We start from the raw sequence: 19,431 nt of genomic DNA, 5'->3' as shown, positions 1-19,431 counted from the left end.
TTACATTTCTGGGACTTTAAACAACAACTGCGAGTAATTGGTCTTTATGAATAATTTAAGTATAAGTAAATGATAGTGAACAAATTGAATTCTGGTTAATTTAGAAGTAAAATAAAAGATAATAAACTAAAATAGAATCACTTTATTATACAAAAATTTAAAGAACTTTCCTTTTGTAAACGTTATCTCGTCTTTTTTATCGTTAGATGTTTCTTTTTGTACAGTGACATGCAGGTTGCATACTTCGAATGATGCAGGCGTTAAAAATTAATTATTAATTTTTCATTTTTGGTCCAAGTTACATGATTTAAACAAGACAAATCTCAGAACTTTAATATCTGTTTTTAAATGCATTGATTTTACATTTCGCTACTGAAAAATTCGGAATGCATCAACCAATTCAAATTATTATCTAACAATAAGAAGTTCTGACTGCATGGAAAGTGCATTTATTTATGTGAAATAATCTTTAAAGCAGAGGCAGTAAAGAGGAAAAAAATGATAATAAAAATTTAACTTTATTATTTTAGACTAAAAAGCACTATAAAATAAAGTAAAAATAATCAAATTGATTCATAGAGATGATCATAATTTATTATGGTGGAGTAAAATTTCCTTATTTTTCTCATTTTAATTGGGTTAATTTTTTTTGCCTTTCTTTACAATTGTTTACAGACAAGACGATCACAATGTTGACACGAACAGAAGTCAGAAGTGCAGGAAAGAGCAAACGCTCCTTTGCGGAGAGTCGTCGCCATTAGCACTTTGCGACGAGTGCAGTTTTTCTTATCATTTCGCGCTTTTATTGAAAGCGACCGGTGGCCTACATTGCCCCTGAACTGGTCCAGACGTGCCCGTGAGCAAATGGTTTTTTCAACCCATCTTGTTTATTCTCTCTGTACCGCACACGTGTACAGTAAAGTAAAAACAGGGCTACCTTTGTGTGCTGTGCATGTTGATAGCATAGGCATCATCTTCAAGCTTTGTGCGCTCAGGATACACGACGACGGTGTCTTTGAAACTGCAGAAAAACAGCGCTTGTTAATACATGGGTGCTCTAAAAGGAGGAATTCCACTATATTTTAATATACGACAACGTTTGTGCAAAAATAATAGGTCAAATTTCGGGCAGGGAATTTCAACCCATAAAAACTATTTACAAAAAAGTAAACAAATTTTCCAACTGAAAATGTATCAATCTTTATTGCTGCATATTCAAATAGTGTCGTTTCCTGGAAATATATTTCTTATAATGCAAAACATTGATAAAATTGATGATCAATAAAGTTCGATGTAAAAAAAAAAAATGCCGAATAAAAAAGATTGGAGATTTTCCTTGCAGCATAATCTCATAAAGGGCGAAGGTTGATCGGCGATCAGACATTTGTGTTGACACGACTGCAATAAAAAAAATACATTCCAGATTAAGTTTAAGTGGATATAAATAGTTAGGACCGATTTAAAAAGCAAAAGTTGTGTAATGAATTTATTTGCTTCTCAAAACTGTAATGGTTGAAATTTTTATTACTGAATTCAAGGTTGAACTATTTTTATGAATAAATTTAAATTTTCTCCCAAAAAGAACTTTTAACTTCTGAAGGGAGACAATTTCTAAAATAATATTGTTTATTTAAACCAACTTTTTTGATTCCAGGAGGCTCAAATTCATATGGCGAGAGAAGCAGTTGAACCACGAATGAAACTCTGGTTGCATCTTTTAACGGTGAGTTAATTTTTATCACAATTTTGACAGGGCAGTCGATTTTTGAGTTCGAAAAAAAAATTATATTTGATAGAGAGGTCTTTTGCATTTTGCTATTAATCAGCGTTGAACAGAATTATGGGAAATTTGATTTAGCAAAGAAATCAATCAATTTATTTTCCAACAACATTTTAAACAGTTCTCAAACCTTCACAATTAAAAAAATTAAAGCTTTTCGGCCTCAAATAATAAATTTTTTTTTTGTATCCATGTTCTGTGTGTTGAGGTTTCATGTTCTCTCATTAGGCCGCTCTTTGTGTGTCTGTGGTACGCGCGATAAATCGTATGCGCGACGAGCCACATTGTTGTGCAATAATCGGGCCGTGGGGTGTGTTCGCGTTCCGCGGCAGAGATATCTGCACTTGAGCTGCGGCACTCGGCTGGAAGTGATGCGGCAAATGACCTGTCCTTGCTTGGTTGACGGCAAAAAAAAAACTGGTGCGGTCAGCCATGCGTATATGCATTGTGCCCTTTGCACACGCGGATGAGATCCCACATGCAAAGATACACTCCGCGGGGCATCGAGCAGTTCAGCGGAATGACGGATAAGGCATGTTGTCTATGAAGAATGAAAAAGCACAAAAAAGAAGGATAATAGCGAGTTGAGTGAGTTTAAGTAAATTTACCATTTTCTTGTGAAAATAAATCTGAGCGGATTCAATAGAAAATTATTTTAGATTTTCAGATATTTCATAGACTAGTAATATCTTTCCACTAATTAGCATAATTTGAAATTGTCATTCTAAAATTTAAAAAATTTTAAAGGATTATTAAATATTCGATGGAGAAGAGATTAAACTCTAAAGCATTGTTATTTGAGGTATAAATCAATAATAATGTGTGTTTGAAATATTTAGTTTTTTTCATGGCTGAAAATACGATTTTTTGATATCTTACTATTAGTTGGGTGGCCGCAGCAAGTTTTAACATGAAGATATTGTCAAAATGATCAACTAGATTATTAAATATGCATTTAGAGAAGAGATTTTTAGTAAAAATTATAGGTATTTAATATTTATAATGAAAAGTCTGCAATATTTTATCATGAATATTGAGCTCGTTCCTAAAATTTATGGCACCACCAATTAGAAATTTTCTCTTTTTTCTATTGTTCACAAAACATTTTAATAATTTTGCAAAGGTTCATCGATTTATATTAAAGGGAGAAAATTATTAATAAATATTTTTTTCCAATTTTTTTAGATTATAGAGAGTCGCAATTTAACCTGAAATATTTTGCGCCTCAAATAGTCATTAAAAAGGCTGTGCCACAATTTCACGTGTCTTTTTAATTGAGTTATGCTAAAAAAAAATCATTTTTTTTCTTTCCTGTAATATTTCAGAATATTTTTTTAATAATAATTTTGTTGCTCATTTGACCAAATTATCACATCACATTGTTTACATTTAATTTTTGAAAAAACAAATTATTTAAAAACGAAATTATTGGACAAAACGGCACCACCACTAGCAAGAATTTTTCAAAATCTTCGGAGATCAAAAAGACCCCATCCGCCGCTGTGAGCCTCGATTGACTTGTGTTAGCATAGCCTAGTTTTTGTTCCATATCACTTTTCAAGGTATCACAAATTCTGTCGCAGGTATTAAAAAAGATATGTAGAGGAACAATATTATGTATTTAGTAAGTCATTTAAATTTTGTTTCTCACTTTATTTTTCTTCTTCTATTTCATTGGTGCCTGGAATGGTTTCAATCTTAATATGACCTGTTCATCTTCTCGCGACTGAAAAAGAGTCGCATTTCCCTTGATTGCTCCGTGAATGTTGGTTTCGAAACGTCTGCTTGCTTGCAGTGAAAAGGTGCATCCAATATAAAGAGAAACTTTTCGCAAGACTGGTCAAACATAGTAAGAGGTGGAAAAGCTGGCGGGCTTTCAAGGAGATAAGAAAGTGGAGTGAAAACGCGCGCGCGACAGACAGCAGCAGTCGCGCTTCACAGGGACACATTTCTATTTTCGCAGAGTTGGAAAAAGGACGAGAAGATGAAGGGAAAACATTTCGTCCTCTATATTATTGCTGCGGGGCCAAACGATGCAATGCACCGGCCAGTTATAACGACGACATCAGAAATTGCGACGTTTTTCACCCGGATGGAGCGGCACAATGCGGCTCAGCCGCGGGGCACACCACTGGGATTATATATATCTCGCCCGGTGCAAATCCACTTTCATCTTTCGCCGATTTTGATGTGGAAACCGACCTCTAATTGCACGCTCGGCGAGCACGTCGCTTGTGATGGGATTTTCTCGGAAAAATATTTTGCTGAGAATGCCGAATTTGAGATCAAAGAGGGGAAGTTCCGAGTTCAGCGATGCAGTATAATATATTCAATTTCTTTTTTTTCCGTTTATTTCTAGAACTTAGAATGGAATAATTCCATTCCACAATTATTATTGTTTAGTTATATAAATTTCAATAGACTGAGTAGAAAATAGTGAAATAATTTATATTTTTTTCAAGCAGCTTCAGAATACTACTCTAATCAAAATGTTTGAGACTAAAATCAACCTTTTAGAACTTAAGTGTGATTGTTTTTTTGTAATTTTTAGTGTAAGTTTGTCTAAATTTTAGAGTTTTAAAAGTGGAAAATTTAATTATTTTGCAAGCAGAAATTTTAATCTGTTTTAAAAATAATTAAAGCTTCCAACTTCCAATTATAAGTTGTAATTTGGACATTTTAATTCGTTTTCGCGAGCATTGGTTTCCGAATCCACGTTAAATTTTCTTTTGCAAGAAAAAGAATTTTATTTACATTTTTTAAACGAATTCAGTAACGAATTTGATCGGGTAAAGATAAAAGAGAAAAATTTGCGTACTTTAAATTAAAATAATGCATGAATTTTAAAATATAAATTATAAATAACTGCTTTTTAATTATAATCCTATTGAAAGAAGTTTGTTTGCTAAAATAAAATCCTTTGCCTTGATTTTTTTTTAGCTATGGTTAAAACACCATAACAGAAAAAACATTTTTAGAAAGAAAGGATATTTGTTGTACAAAACGATCCTTAACGCAAACTTTGAAAATCATCCTGCACAGTGAGTAAAAAAAGTCACATTTTTTTAGATAATAGTTCATTGTTCACCAATTCAGTATATATTTGTTTCGTTCTGTAATTTGAGCGCAGTTGAATTAAACTCTCGATTTATCCTGTCCCGCTCAATTTGACAAAATCGGCCCCTGGAGTTGGATTTATTTTCCCCCCGATTCGGATACTGATCATTAGACAAATACAATCAAGCCAAACAGTGGCGCACTTCAACTAAATGCTGGACGTTAAAACCGGGCCAAAGTGAACGAGAGCTGCGCAAACAGACCATTCGGCCTCGGAACGGCGGCATAATCCGGCAGTGCCCTTTTATCTGTCGTCCCGCCGCTGGATCAGCACAAAGATGATTGCGGCCTGTTTTGTTAATGCGAGGCCGTAAAATAAATAGTGGGGCGAAACGACAAATGACCCTTCGCATTAGGACACCCAGGTACACCATTACAACGTCTGTTTCTTTACTACTTTATTTCGATTTGAGTGCATCGTAAATTTCGTACACAATTTCTCTCTATCGGATCTGAAATTGAATGACCCGTGTTTACTGCTAATCTAAAAATTTTATGGCCCCGCAAATTTATTGCTTAAAAAACACATCTTTCTAATGAATGTGCAAGGTTTTTTTATTACTTTAATTTTTAATGTCAAATTTTAAGAAATAATAAAAACATTACGTTTAAACAGAATGGTTTTTAGGAGTTAATTTTCTTCTAGTAACAAAGAGTTTTACAATTAAAATGGTCGGAAACAACATTTTTTTTTTATTGGTAGACAGTTAAAGACGAAGGACATCGTTGAGGGCAAAAATGTATCAGTTTTAATTTTACCCATATTATACCGTAATTTTATAGATAGAGTGTATTTTCAATATATGTAATTTTTTATTCTTTCAAGTACGAAAGGGTTTATCCGTGGCGTTTCACTTTCAGTTCTCAGATTTTTATGTTTTTTTCTTTCATATTTTTTTTTTTTTTTTGCAAAATAGCAAAATAATAATTTTTCTTTTTGTTGTAAATTTTTAGCTATATTTCTTTCTTTTTTCAAATTTCAGATCAAGTTTTGATCAAAAATTTACCCTCTTGATTTGATAGAAATCAGAATCGCCTCTTGCATATACGACGGCTGCAGAAAGTGGGATGCAATTTCCGCTGGATGATGAAACTGCACGCCGTGCGCTCGTTCGTTCGGTTAAGCACGTGTGCCAAGTGTGTGCACTTTACAGCTGGTGTGGTTGGAACAATATTTTGACGAGACCGCCGCACACTGTACCGCGTCTGCATAAAGCAACCGACTTTGAGCCGAGTGTCGCCTCCAGCCTGTTTTTCGAACGGTAAAGGTGCCATTCAATTTAGCGAAAGATAACAGCGCTGAGCTGTGGAACAGCTTTCGCGGTATCTCCCTTCAGCAAGTGCCAAATTGAAAATCCAATGCTGATGCGAAGACAATGTGTGCGCGAGCGGGCACAGTGCCATCTTCAAATGACGTCACTTCTTGCAAATTACTTCCCCGTGAATAAAAAATTGTATTTAATTTTAATTTAGCAAATAATAACTGTCTAGATCATAGTAATTTTGAAGAATTTTTATAACTATTAACGTAGCAAAAACGATTTTAGATTTTAGGTTATTAACAATCTTTCCTGTTTCTCTGATAATGGATCTTAATGGTCGGGATTTTTTTTATTCTTACAATTAGTTAAAAAAAATACTTTTTAAAATAAAAGTTTTTTTTACTGTTTTGACTTCTCAAAGACTTTTTGCAGAATTTTTATTTTTAATTTAATTGAAATTTCTAACATTAGTCGTTCTTTTCAATTAAGTCTCCAGAGAACTATCAATAAATTTGAAAGAAATAATTTCACCTTTAAAAGATTTTAAAATTTTCTGAAAATCGACATGGAATTTAAAAAGAAAATTATGATCTATTTCTCGCTTCTGAACTCTAAAATCTGGAATTATTAATTTTCAATATCAAAAGATTTTAATCTGATTTTAACTTTGGAACGTTAATTTAATCTCTCGGAATTTTTTTATTGTATTTAAGGGAATAATAATTCTACTAAATGTTTATTTAAATAAATTTGCAAACTGACATATTTAATTTCAAATGCATCTTAAGAAATTTCCTATCTCGAGCATTTCCCCGCATTAATAAATCATTTTCTGAGAGCTTTTGCTTGTGCCGACGCAGTGAATTTTCCACTTCGCATTGTTCCGGCGTATATGTGAGGAAGCTGCGGGAGGTCACAGAGCGGCTTGAGATGTAGTGGCGGATGTAGTTATCAAGTATAAAATAACAAACGTCCAGCGTAAATTGTGGTGCCACGCCGACCATAAATATTGAGAGAGACTCTCGGAAAGTGCAGGATCTGCAGCGTGTCACCGTTGCGAAAATAGCTCTGGCCGCCGCAACCATGCTATGACCAATTTGCGTCGCACACGAGATTAAACATGCTAAGTGGTTTCATCGCACGAGAATTAATGGGGATTATCGTTAATTACTTACAGGCAATCATGCTTAACTTGTATAATTACTAAGTTTCCCTATTTAATTATTTACATAGGTCACTGATCATATTTTAATATAATTATGTTTCACTCTATCAAGAGAATTTTGTTAAATTCATGGCATAATATTAATTGGAGTTTTAAATTTTTTGCAGAAAAAGTCACATGGAATCAGCCAAGACATGAAATTTTCAATTTAGCAGAAGAAAAATAATTAACAAATAAAATTGAAAAATTTAATGCAATGCAAGAGAAAATTATTTAAATTTCATCCTACTTATTTTGATTGCATTCAAATGATTTGCAATTTAATTGTAAAGTGCTATAATTTTTTTAATTATCAGCCCAAAATTCTCATCCAATAAAAATGTAAATTTACGATGGTGATGATGAAAATTAATTTTTCCAGCGCTCATATTTAAATATTGATTGAATGTCATTTGAATTAATTGATTTTTTTTACTGACAATGAATAATGCATGATTTGTTGCTTTCGCCTGATAATTTTCCGAGCAAAAGTTACGCAGTCCGATTGTTTGCAGGGCGTGCGAACATTTGAAATGCGGGCGACGCGTGCACTGGATGTTAACAAAACCAGACGTACATTTTGGCCGGAAAAATCCCCGTTTCGCTGGCTCTCAGGGCCCTATTTTTTCCGCCGACGGTTTATGGATGCGTGCAAAAAATAAATTGCACGCCGACTCTCGCATCGTCAAAAATTTTCAGCCCGTTGAATTTTGAAAGCATTCTCTGTGGAAATACACCCTTGTTTATCCCCGACTAAAATAACACGCAGAGCAGATCATTTATTTATGAAAGGATTATTTGCTTTTGATATGCTTGAATATTCACTTGAATGAATGAATTTTTAAAAATCTTGAATAAACCATCAAAATTTTATTTTTGTATCAAATTGATTGTGGAATATTTTCACAATATATTTAATTAAAGAATGAATAATTTGTGAATTATGTTGAAAATCTAAAATGTTGATTTTAAAATTAACGTAAAAAATTTAGCATGATCATTTATTTAAGAAAAAAGTAGACAAATTAGGTGACAACTTTTTTGTTCTGCAACTGACGTGCAAAGTAATTTAATTAAAAGCAAATTAAAAAAACATGTCACCCCAGTCTATTTCTGAAAACTATTTTTTCCTATAAAATAAAATTTCAAAAGACCACCGATGCCCACCACTATTTCACTAAAATTGTAAATTATAAATTATAAATATATTTTTACTTATTTTTTGTGTAAAAATATTTTGTTTTTCCATTTCACTGCTCATGTTATGAAGAGTGCTTTTGTTCGAGATCAAATTGTTTGGAGGATGCGAGTCGTAAAGTCCTCTCTGGTTATCATGCACTCGTTTGCAAAGAAAACGCGCGGGCGGGCTGCCCTCGGGAATGCGCTTTTCCAGATTAGCTTTTCACTCCGGCGGCGCTCCTTTATCTGATGCTGCTTGTGCCTTAAAACGGCCTGACAACCATTTCGCAGACACAATCACGTCAATATAACAGCACAAGGCCAGGTCAGATATGGATCCAGCCTCCTCCAGGGGCATCGAAAGTTATTTTCTTGGCAAACGCTCAATTCCTTGACATCTTTTTAACAAATTATTTATCATTTTAACTAAAAATGCATAGTAAATTGATAATGAAATAAAATAATATAATTTAGGATGAATAATTATTTAAAATTCTATTATAAAAATGCTATAATTTCATGAGAATTTACGGTAAAAATTATTGAAAATGTTTTAAAAAAATTATCAAAACTTTTTATACAAATGTGATATTACAATAAATTAGATAATTATGCAATTTTGAAAATAATTTTTATCAAAATATAAACCATTTCGATTTTCATTTCCTTTTTACTTTAGTTTTAGATAATTGCAGAATAACTTGTGACAAAATTTAAAAAAATTCCAAATTTAATGAGTTATTTATTTCAATTTTTTGTTTAATTTGAGAGGTGGTTTAAAAATTTATCAAGTACACGTTGGGTCTTATTTGGGTTATTTTGCACGATTCTAGCCACATCGACCGCACCCTCATTTACTTTTTGCTGACTTGCTCGCGGAAATTCGCGACCGGTGCACTCTGCCGGCGCGAGTAATTGTTAAAAATAATTCTGGTGGAAATTGGAGAGCGAATAATTCACAATTTTCGGAGAGATCAGCAAGTCTAAAATTATAATTTGTGGCAAGCACGCTTAAAAAGTTGCGCCAAAATTGATATGCACGCTTGCAGAAATGAAAAAAAAGTGTTAAACAGAAAAAAATTAAAATTAAAACTTCCCTATTTCAAACGAAGTTAAATGTACGTTCTCGTGAGATTTTGGTATTTTTGTAACAATTTGACTTGAATTTTACTGGGAAATATTCAAATAGTTGAGTGATTTGTATAGTTTTAAAAATGAATTGTGGATTTTTAAATATGATGTGATCTTATAATTTTTATTTAATATAAGGGAATGTTTATGGGAAATTAAAATATCAAGATTATAAAAGTTTCATTTAAAACTTTAAATTGATAAAAAATAGTTATTTGAATTAATGCAGTTCGTTTTTACTTTAAAATTTTTGATCTTTTAATAAACAGTATTGCTATTAACCGTCTAAAATTATTCACTATATGAATGAAATTGTCGAAATTTACATTAAATTTGCTATTTTTTTCCTCAAAAGTTTGAGTTTAAAATGTCCTATTCAATCAAACCTTGGTTCTTCTTGTACTAATAACTTACCCAGCTGATAAATTCCTGGCTCTTGTGCTGCAGCGGAATCCAACTTAAGCCCGGTTTCCTTGATAGAAATCTATAGTCTACCCTGGAGGCGCATTTGGCAAAACTAGGGCATTCTTTCGCGACATGTTTCGCAATAGATTATCAACCGGGAATGTCTTATGTGTAGTTCCAAGGAAGGACATTCTATATTGGAATTCCATGCGGACTCAACTTACTGTAATTTCCCAGCCAGCGCCTTGCAAAAACAATCAAGGACGCAGCAAATCCTCGCCGTACGTCTTGGAAAGGCGCTGCAAATGCGATGCAATTAACTGCCTAAGAGAGAAAATCAACTATTGTATAGAATAAAAAACGCTACAATAAGAAAAAATTAAAATAGCACCCAATATGAAAAAGTATCAGACAGAAATTTATCAAGAAAAATTATTTACAAAATAAATAGTACGAAAATTGATTTTGAAATATTTTACAAAATTTTGAAACTAACGAATAAATATAACATTAAAACTATGGAAATTTTGTGTAGTTGTTGACATATTATTTTGCCACTCTAAGTTTTTAAATTGTTTTTGAGCAGATTTGTATACGTTTTCTTAGACTTATACTGGTTGAGATTGTCATTATTTAAAGCGTGCGTGTGATTTATTTATTTCCTCTCGACTTTCTGCCGAGCGCCAATTGATATAAACGCAAGTCCTCCACTTTGCAGCCGTTGCGGTTGGGTTGTGTTAGTTCTCTGATAGGGGTGTTAGCATGCAAGGAAAGGAGCAGCTGGAACGAGGCGGAACTTGGCGAATAATATCCTAGCTCGGAGCGCGGCGGACGTAAAAGGGCGAAATAAATAAATCTCTCCGGCTGTGTGAGAAACTCAATCAGCTCGATTACGCTTTGTGCATGGCAAATGAGGATCAAACACAAAAAGGTCACTAATGGAACATAAAATAAACCCTTTCATCTGCCCTAGTTTGAAAAAAAAAATGTACGGTGCGCGGAGAGCAAAAAGCGAGGCCTCGGCACTTTTTGCTACTCCCATTGAAATTCAACCGGTTTTGATTTGCACTTGAAATGGCGAAAAACCTTTGAAGAACACCGGAAGATCCCAATTCATGCAAAAACATTCATGCAGGGCCCTGACTCTTACCTAAAAAAAAAACCAAACACGATAGCAAAAGAGATTTAGCAAAGTTTTTTCCATTTCAAGAGCAAAACAAAATCCTAGTTGAGGAATTCATATTGGACCGTTATTATTTTTCTAAATTTTGAATTGATTCTGAGTGGCAAATAGATTTGGTATAATACAAATAGGAAAAGCTAAGTAAGTCTAGGTTCTTATAAACTAAAATACAACGTAATCTTTGTACAGGTTTGTGCTTTTTGTCTGCAAATACCGCCACATGATCTTCATTCTTAAGCCCAGGCTCAGAGATTCTGCAAAACAGAAAAATAATCAAAAAATTAATTTAAAATTTTTCAATTAAATTAGTTCAATTTGGGTCAAATAAATTATAGAAAAAAAATTACAATTTGAAAAATGGAGTATATTTTAAAATAAGAATGATTTTAAATTTTTATGACTCAAAAAAATTAATCAATTCTAGATTTAAACTGTAATTATTAGCTTGGGACTTCCATTGTTAAGCATTAAAAAGATAAATTCGCCTGCTTAATTTAAAATTATGATATGATACTAACCATTTTCTTTGGGCTCATCGGCTGGTCTCTCAAATTCGCCGGTAAACGTGGCACGCATTTGATCTAAAAAATATTTATTTATTTACTTAAATTTTATTAAAGCATTATTCGCACCTTCAACAAATCCGTCGACCCATGCAGGGCAGCGGTCGGGGTCGTCATTGCTGGCAACTTCCGAGTCACAAGACTGCTCCGAGTCCTCGTAGTAAACACGGGACAAGGTCGAGCGGGCGTCAGGGTTGGTCTCCCTGTCCGTGTACTCCACCCACGATGAATGAGTCGAGTACGAATCTTCTAAAATTTGATAATTACAAAAAAAAATTAAAATAAATGTAGAACGAGACTTTTCAAATCTCATTTCAAAATGGAATGAATTTAAAAATCTACAATAGTTTCAGGTTTTCATTAGTTATGCTGCAAGAATTTGTCATTTATGATAATTATATAATTTTTTTTAATTAGTTTCTTCAAATTCCATTCCTTCGAAATTTACTGAAATTGTACTTATTTATCTCAATGGAAACGAATTAATGAATGTAAAAATTAAAATACAAATCTTATTAAATTTCTCCTAATTCTGAGCAATGAATTAAGATTTTAAATAAAAATGAAAACTAAGAAAGTTTTGGCTTTGCATGTATTTACAAAAATAACTCAACTTTAAAGGACTTCTCATCATCTCAGTCAAAGTCTACAACAAAATATTGGAGCCATTTTTGGCAACAATAAAAAATTTTAGCCACCATTGTTGACTAAAGAACATGATTTTACTATATTATTGTAGAGTCCTAAAATGAACTTTTTAAAAAATATTTACCTATGACGAAAGGTTCAGGTTCGAAGTCAGGGTCGGTCCTCTGGAAGTACATGGCAATCTTTTCCTTGTAGGTCATTGGCCTGGCCTGGAGGAAATCCTCCTCCTCCACATCCAGGTGGTCGCCGACCTCGGGAATTCCAGAGGGTTCGGCAACTTCAGGAACCTCAGGAACTTCCGGTTCGACCTCTTGTTTCTTGGTTGTTTTGCGTCTGCGTTTGGCCGGAGGATTGGTTTCCTTTGGGGCCTTCGCGGCGATTCTCTTGGAGCGACGCACCGGCTGCTGCTCTTCAGGAGGGTTCCTTTTTTGCCTCTTCGCCCTTTTTGCGACGGGCGTGTGTGTGGCGGGCGGCTCGTTTTGTCGGGCCAGCATGTAGTCCAGCAGGGCGATGCCGCTCAACCGCCTTTTTCTGCGGACCACCTCGGGCTCCTTGTGCGTTTCGTCGTAGGCGATCGTGTGGTTCGGAGTTGTGGGGGGCGACGGCTCATTTGCAATAGTGTGGCTCCTCAGAAAAATCTAAGAAAAGGAAATTTTACTTTAAAGATGTTTTATAAAATTAAAAATGCAAAAGATTGTTATCTCTAGCGACTGGTTTACTTTTCAATGTAATAAAATCGCAAGAATTTGTATTTATATGAAAGTATAAATCATTGATAAAATAGTAAAATTACATAATTTTTTTTAAGGATTTCCTAACGTTTAAATTTATTCATTTTTAAATAGACTTCCAATTTAGAAATTAGATCAATTAGAAAAATTTTGTATTCATTGTAGTTTTTTTTCTTACATTATTAATATATAAAAACTGAATGCATTGCTTTTGAGTTATTTAAAAGATTTAAAAAAAAAACTATGATAGTCTATGAATTCAATGATATTTCCGATTTTATTGATCTGTTTCAAAGTTACAAAGTGCTGAAGGCCAGATTTAATTTTTAGTCGCTCTTACCCTTCTGTGCACAATCTGACAGTTGTACTGGTGAATCCAAGTGAGCAAATAGTCAATTCTGTGGAAATAGCAAAACATATATTTACTATAGTAATTATTCCCTTCATAAAGGAGAGTTTGGCGTAAAAAGACTCACTCGTAATACTTCTTGCTCGGTCGCGGAGGTTGAACGTAAGAGAGCGAGTAGAGCTCTTCTGATTCTTCGTTCTCAAACTCCTTGGTGGTTTCGCTGTAAAAACAAAAAATCAAATTTTAGACTTTTCAGAATAATCGCATCCCAGAGAGAACAACTCACTGCATGTCGGTGAGAATTTTGAAGCACATCGCCTGGTTCTCCTGCAAAGAGAAAATTTGTTTGTTACATTTTGCGATTGTGATTGCGAGCGAGCGTTTTACCTGATTGAATTTTGCGTCCTTGTGCCAAGTGTAGGTTTTGGCAGTGTCGCTTTTCGCATCTTCGACGAACACGTGCCAGCAGTCGCCGTCCCCATCCTCGTGGCACAAATAGCATTTGATCAGCCTATATGAGCTCATTTTCTGTAACAAAAATTATTTCATTAATTTTTCAAAAGTTTAAAGTTTTTTTAACTGAAAAAACGAGTTTTTATTTATTTTCAAATACAGCCTACACAATAAATATTTCTTTGTGGTGAATTTTGTATAAGTCAGCTGTTTTTAAGTTTCCGTTTTTATTTTACAAAAAAAATCGATCTGAAATCATAATTATTATTCATTTCATATATTTAGCTGATATTTTTGTGATTAACTGAAAAATAATTATTTTTATATTTATGAAAAACGTATCCGTTTTGCTTCAACAATTGAATGTAAACAATGTATTGTAACCATGTGGAAAAATAAGCAGCAATTATAAAAGGCTGCTTTTGAAGATGGACGAAATGAGTAGAGGATGTTTTTTTTAAAAACAAGCGTTTCTCAACTAATATAGTCAGTATTTTTTACTTCTTGATTTGCTTTTCGGATGTGTTTATTCAAACTTTAAAATCCACCCAACAGTAAAAGCACTGGAAAATAATATTTACATTCAAGTTTTGCAGAAAATAAGAAATACGGCAACATATTTATTCATTTATTCAAAATTCAGAAAGTTGATTTGTGATGTTAGAGTTTGTTCTGCTTAAAACAGTGAGCAGTTTTATATATCTCGCATCCTTAAGTACGGAGAGGAATCCGAAATCAAACATGACAAAATTCTCTGACGATGAGTGAGAAATTCAGCTTTTTTCTTTCATGAGCCGCCTTTTGCTTCATTGAAAAAAAAATAATCAAACTTCAATTCAAAAATTTAAGCCTGAGAAATATGCTGATTTGTGTAAAACTTAAAACGAAAAAATTGTTTGATAATTTGTTTTGGAAATTATAAATAAAAATCGATTTTAATGTTCCTACTTATTTAAATACTGTGTTTAATAAAAATAGTGCTTTTTGACGATACATTAATGCAGCGGTAAAAACTATTGGTTATGCAACCTGGAGCATTTTAAAGTTGTGCGGGCTAGCATTCCTCAAAGGCAGCTTTAAATAATGAGCGAAACCGCCGAAACCTCTAAATTAAAAAAAATTCTTTGGTAATTTTTTACGGAATAAAGTATTTTAAATTGCTCTTAAAGGGCACATAGAAATGTTAAAAAACATCATCTTACATCTTCTGAGAAAAAATTGATATTAAAATTATTGCACAACGCTTTGAAATGCTCAAATGCTGATGAAATAAACACGTTTTCGTAAATATATACGAACTTCACCCCCATAATCTTAATAGAAAGCTGCTAAAATAAACGGATTTAACACCATCGAGCTCTATATTCAGATATAAATAAAGGGAAGCGCGTTTTGAGTTTTGAGAGCATGTGGCGGAAATTTTGGATAATGAGGCACTCGACGTGGCAGGATTCGCTGCGAACTCAAAACCATCTGAGGAGGGTTAATTAAAACACAAACAGAATCCTTCAGGCGTCCTCTTTGAACGAGAAGAGGCGATTCGGCGAATTTCTTATAGCAGTTCTTGATGAGCAGCGAAATTAATTATCTTCGGGCGCTGTGCAATTGAGAGGACTGCTTTTTTCATTCAATTCCGGCATGGCGAGCAGCAAAGTGGCCCGATAGCAATTATTCTGTTTGATAGTCTCCGGCACATTTTAATGGAAACCAATTTTTTTATTTTAGAGGAAGTAAAAGAAAAAAGCAATTAAAAGAGGCAAAAGTTGGATTTTACAGAGGCGCATAAACTTCATGATTTAAACTTATAATTAACTGAAATACACCTTAAAGTCAAAAGGTTCAAAAAATTTCTTTGATTTTTTGAATAAAAATCAAATTCTAAGCATTCGTAAGTTTAAAAAAAAAAATCTTTAAAAATTATAAATTCACAATTTTGAAACGCCAGACATCTTTTCAATGGAGACAAACGTGTGGGCCAACGTCAACATGCAAGGTCTCTTTGAGGAAAAAATTGATGAAATTTTTGGGTTTATATTTTAAGATTGAAAAAAATCTTTATTCAGCGTCAAAAAAGTAAATATACAAGTTAAACCAACTCCCATTGATTTATTGGCCGATAAGAAAAATTATTTGAACTTTTAGTTTTGAAACACGTGGTCGCAGCGCAACAATCATGTTTTAAGAAATCGGGCGAAAATTCCAATAAATGAACAATCAAAATGTAAGATTTGTCTATTTAATTACAAGGAAACATACCTTGTACTTTTTTTCAAACGTGGAAAGCGGATTGAAGCAGAAAGCAGTCAGCTGATGCAATCCTGGCAGAAAGCAACGTGTGTGGAGACAGATCAGGGTGTCCTTCTCAGGCGACAGCCACACTCGAACTGAGCGAGCAGCAGAACCCCTTCTGCACCCTCTCCTTCTTTCCCTATGGAGCTTTGGTTGCTGATGCAAAATCAAATGCTTGTTTTCAAATTCTCACAAAGAGATGAGTATAATGTAAAAACAGTAATTTAATTATTTCAAAAAATTGAGAACCAAGATACAATAAATTAAGTGTCAAAATTATATAAATTTTCCTTTAATTTGTATTAAATATTAATTCTTGTTATTTACAACTTCAATTTATTTGCAACAACAAACATAATTTCTTCTTTAATAATAATTATTGATTATTGAAAAAATTAAATCGATGAAATTAAAAAAAGCAAAATATATATAAAATTTATGCAAGCTAAATTATCACATTCTTCTAAAACAAAAAACAAAAAAAACAAAAAAAACATTAAAAAGCAAGAATATTTGAACTTAAAATTTCCTTTTCATTTGCCAGACAAAAAAAAAATGGAAGAAATGCGTCTAGGAAAATTCTCTTAATGGAAACGAAATTTTTTTATTTTAAATAATAAAAAAATCAACAAAAAAACTTATAAAATGCGTTAGGTCCACTATTTTTTACTTCATCGACGTCTCTCAGTAAAAGTGAATTTTTTATTTTTATTTTGCAAAGTTATAAAACAGGAGAAAGACATTAGGGGAGATTTCTACTTCAGCGTGAAAGCTGTGCCACTTTTTCGTATTTTTCGCAGGTCTATCTACGTCTCGCGGCTGCTGAGATGAAATAATAATAGGGGTGAGCCACTCACGGGGCACACGGCAATATTAATGAGGGCGAGGCAACACGCGCCGGAATGCTTTTAGCCAAATTTCTTCCCCGTTTCTCTGCCCATCCCTCATGCTCCGCGTGAGTGAGTTCGGCCTTAACTTTTAATGCGTTTTATCCAGCAAGCGGACGGGGCGATTATTAAATCATTCATTCATTATCGTCTCGGCGTGTGTAACTACCCCTCAGCTCCTGACCTACTCTGCTGTCCAAATTAAGTCGCGCGCTTCTTTCATAATTTATCACGCGCACGCTCATTTTCCAAATTGCGGATGCTCCCGGCGTGCACTTGGGTGGTAATTTTTTAAGATGAGAGCGCTGCAAACTTTTCACCTTAATTTGCATATGAAACGCATATAATCAGTAAATTGCACTCCACTTTTCTTTATAAAGTTGTTTGCAACCCCCCGAGAGAGGCAAATCCAATTTTGTGTCCTTGGTTTTGTTTAATTTCCCTAATGGATTTTATATAAAATTAAAATAAGTATTCAGAAATTAATCAATCTAGAATCTAGTCGGAAAAATGAAAAGTATTTTATTTTAACCATCACCAATTAAAGGAGAACAAAATTTGGATTCATTATGCAAATGAGATGGCAAAAATTTCAGTGGATTTCGTCAACTTTTGGAAATAAAATGCTCTATATCAAATCGTATTTAAATGTGTTTCAAATGTTATAAGGTCGGAAGCGTAAAAAGTCAATTATTTAAGTATAAACTTTCCTTAATGTAAGTTTATTTATTCATTTAAATTTTAATTTGCACTTAAATAATTGACTTTTTACGCTTCCGAACTTCAAATTAAACAAAATTAAACATTTGAAATAAATTTAAATACGATTTGATAATATTTAGAGCTTTTTATTGTCAAAATTTGACGAAATCCACTGAAATTTTCGCCATCCCTCTCTCATTTGCATAATTTTGGTTGATTTTGATATCAAAAATTCACACAATGATGAATTTGCTGACGCTCCGTTTAATTATCCGGCTCCGCCCTTGCTGCGTATATAATGCCGTTGTAAGTCGGCGCATTTTCCGACGTCATTAAACATGTGTGTGTGGTGCTCAAAACTCAATCAATTTTCCCATTCAGCCCTTCTCGTGAGCGAGCGGCAATTTGCATGTGTAAGCAAGAAGCAGTACTACCCACGGTGTGCTGCTGACAACGGTGGGAGAGAGTCCAAAATAATTATTCGCTGGGAGAAAATCGGGAACGCCGCTTCAAATAAATTTGCATTATTAATTGTGAAAAGGGTGCGCGTGGCGTAATCTTCTTTTGGAAACACCGACAGATAGCATCAGGCTGCCTGTAAATCACACACAGACAAGCAAAAACTCCCTTTTCGCTTCGGGAAATTATTTTGACAGAAGTTCCGAGAAAACCATCGAATTTGCTTACAAAATTCAGAGATGAGAGGAAGAAATAATGTTATTTTACTGAAATAGATTTTCAACGAAAAACCAAAATTCAAATTTTATCACTACAATTATATAGATTCGTATTTTATTTCTGACTGATATTATTCACTTTTTATTTTGGCGTTTGAATAAAAAAACCAAGATTTAATTTAACTATTTTACTTATTTAAACCTCATATAATTAAAAAAATCTTAATTGATTTCAAAAACTTAAAAAAAAAGAGCAAAGAAAGAGAGCAGCAAATTGTCTTTTCTGTAGATTTGGATTTATTTTTTATTTTTGATGGACGAATTGTCAAGAAAGACGCCTTTTGTATTATCCTGCGGCGTTTTTGCTGTTTCGGAGGAAATTTTTGCTGGAGGTTGACTCGGCGCAGGGTGTGCGTTTTTGGTGCAATCAATTTCAGAAAGGTGCGCGGCAGCCGCAAACAACGGCCGCGCCGGAATAGAATGTCTTTTCCATTTCCATTGCGAGTGCGACAACCCAGGAGTGGTGAAATTTGTAATTCCGCCGCCCTAATATTTCAACAGCACAAAAAAATCCGTCCGTCGGGATAAAATTCGCGTGCAAAAAGAACTCGTCTCTCGCTAAGCACACGCAAACACACACATGACAAAGAAAAGGGAAAACGTCGCCAACTTTTAATATTTCAACGTGGCGTTTTATATTTATAAAATATGTTTGTCTGCAGATATGGAAAAAATTTACATCTGCAGCAAAGAGACGCGCATCCGCATTGGGCTGGAGCGAAACGCCGCGCGTCGGTGATTAATGATAATGCGAGCAATGTCAACCTGCGGCGTGGGCGACGCGAGTTTCATATAAAAGTGCCAAAAAAAT

This window comes from Neocloeon triangulifer, unplaced genomic scaffold (assembly GCF_031216515.1).
Source record: "Neocloeon triangulifer isolate White Clay Creek 2 clone unplaced genomic scaffold, ASM3121651v1 ptg000003l, whole genome shotgun sequence".
NCBI classification, from domain to species: domain Eukaryota; kingdom Metazoa; phylum Arthropoda; class Insecta; order Ephemeroptera; family Baetidae; genus Neocloeon; species Neocloeon triangulifer.
Note: the sequence above shows the minus strand (reverse complement) of the source record.